This window comes from Myotis yumanensis, unplaced genomic scaffold (assembly GCF_028538775.1).
Source record: "Myotis yumanensis isolate MYYU_CA2020_CCGP unplaced genomic scaffold, mMyoYum1.0.hap1 SCAF_5, whole genome shotgun sequence".
NCBI classification, from domain to species: domain Eukaryota; kingdom Metazoa; phylum Chordata; class Mammalia; order Chiroptera; family Vespertilionidae; genus Myotis; species Myotis yumanensis.
Window position 1 is genome coordinate 5,767,423 of NW_027223756.1, and position 2,257 is coordinate 5,769,679.

At 46.1% G+C, this 2,257-nt stretch overlaps 1 non-coding gene across 1 annotated transcript; it reads left to right on the top strand.

Moving 5' to 3' along the window:
- The first annotated feature begins 433 nt into the window (after positions 1-433).
- Positions 434-552, top strand: LOC139011797 (5S ribosomal RNA). The gene has a single exon (XR_011471631.1). It is a non-coding gene; the product is annotated as a 5S ribosomal RNA (ribosomal RNA).
- The last annotated feature ends 1,705 nt before the right edge of the window (positions 553-2,257 follow it).

The following is a 2,257-nucleotide window of genomic DNA, read 5'->3' on the forward strand; positions in this document are numbered from 1 at the left end:
ACTGCCCGCCGTGTCCCAAAGCACTTGTACCCATTTACACTGCATGGAAGCATAGGCGAGTGCCAGTCACGCTGCATCCTTCGTGTCCGTTTTAAAAAATGTAGACGTTTTGATCTCACCTGGTGAGCAGGGATGTCTCATTGTTGTTCTTGGGGAACTAGTCGTCCATTGACTATGCCCTTTCGTGAAGAGCCTGTTCAAGATTTTGCCCATTTTTTTTTTCTTATTGATTTGTAGGCATTTTCTTTATACTCAGATTACAGATTCTTTGTCAGAGACATGTATTGAAAACATCTTACCCCGTTCTGTTTACCGTTTTACTCTCCTAATGGTGTCTTTTGATAAAGCAATTCTTGATTTTAAAATAATCTAATTTGAGGATCTTTTCCTTTATGGTTAGTGTTCTTTGTGCTTTGTTTAAGAAGTTTTTGCCATCTACGGCCATACCACCTTGAACGCGCCCAATTTCGTCTGATCTCGGAAGCTAAGCAGGGTTGGGCCTGGTTAGTACTTGGATGGGAGACTGCCTGGGAATACCGGGTGCTGTAGGCTTAAAAAAAAAAAAAAAGAGTCTTTGCCTATCCGTGGCCATAAATGTATGCTCCTGCGTTTTTTTCTAGAAGCTTTGTTGTTGTACTTCCCACACTTAGGGCTGTGATTCACCTGAAACAGAATTTTGAGTACGGTATCCGAGGTAAGAGTCAGCGTCCATATTTTCCATAAGGTCGGGCAATTGATTTCGCACCATTTATGGACAAGACGGTTCTCTCCTCGTTACACTGTTATGGTGCCTTTGCCATAAATCAGGTGACGATATGCGTTTGGGTGGGTGGTGTGATGAAGTTTGTTATTCATGTCATTTAAATCTTTGTATATACTTATTAATTTTTGTATCTGTTGGTATTGTCGGTTAGAGACATTCCATTATGATTATGGTATTGGTTATTTCTCTTTTTCAGTTCTCACAGTGTTCGAGACTTCCCATGAAGCTCATTTGAATGTAGGGTTGTTATATATTCCTGTTGAATTGACCTCTCTATAATTATGAAATGTTATTCTTCATGTTCAATCTTCTGGTCTTACTGTCTGTTTGATCTGTGTTAGTAGGCCTATACCTGTTTTTAAAGATAATCACTTTCTTTTTTAGTGTTTTTATGGATATGGTTTCCCATCTCTTTTCTTTTAAACTTTCTAGGTTCTTTTATTTATGTCTCTTGTAAGCAACATGCATTTTAAAAAATCCAGATGAATCATGTGTTTTAATTGGAATATTTAGTCCACTTCCAGTTCTGGGCTCTTATGCTATGAGTTGCAGTGAATAGTTCTACATAAGACTTTTTATGGGCATATGCTTTTGTCTTAAGTAAACATCTGGGAGTGAAATTGTTGGGTCATACAGCTGGTGAATAATTTTGTTGTTTTTAATTAATGTTATTGAAGTATACTATACATACAATAAAAAATAGCTTGAAAGTGTACAGTCGGATGAATTTCAACAAATGTACGCGAGGCAGCAGAAGCCCTTTTGTGACAATCGTCAGTGTCCAGCCCCGACTGCGCCAGGTGCCCGGCCTGCACGAGGCGGCTCCCGTGTCCCTCATAGCACCCGGCGGCCGGTTCTCATCTCATGCCCGACGTACCCTGCCGTATGTTACCGGCGCTGAGACCCTCCCCGCGCCCCATTTCTCTGACTCCTCCCGACCCTGGGAGCCCCCATGGGCAGTGACTGTGTTGGCTCCCATCTCCAAAATGTTTCCACCGTCCGGCGTGGCCCCAGCTCCCCCCGCGGTCAGGAAGACTGTGCAGTGAACGAGGCGTGTGTGGGAGACCCCTCTCTGCTGGACGCGAGTGGACAGGTGGGTGGGTGTCTGGGTGCAGCCTGCAGTCAGAGGCAGGCTGAGTCCCGCGCTGCGGGGAGACTCTCTGAATGGTTGAGTCCCCAGGCCCCCGTGGTTTTCATGGCCAGGGCGGGAGGAGAGAAGGAAGGCGGGTGACATTTATACAACGTGGTACAGTTTACGCAGCTCTCGCGTGGGCATTACCTCACTTGATCCGGAAGGAGCCCGGGGTGGGGTTTCAGCACGTGGCCCCCAACTCTGCCGGCCTGAGGCGTCCTGGCCCCACCACTCCTCTCTGTGACCCGGAACACTGATGCCCCCGCGTCCCAGTGTCCTTGCGTGTGCAGTGAAGGTACCGATAGCCCCGACGCCGAGATCTGTTGTGATGGTTCAGTAAGGGAGGTGATGCCCATAAAACA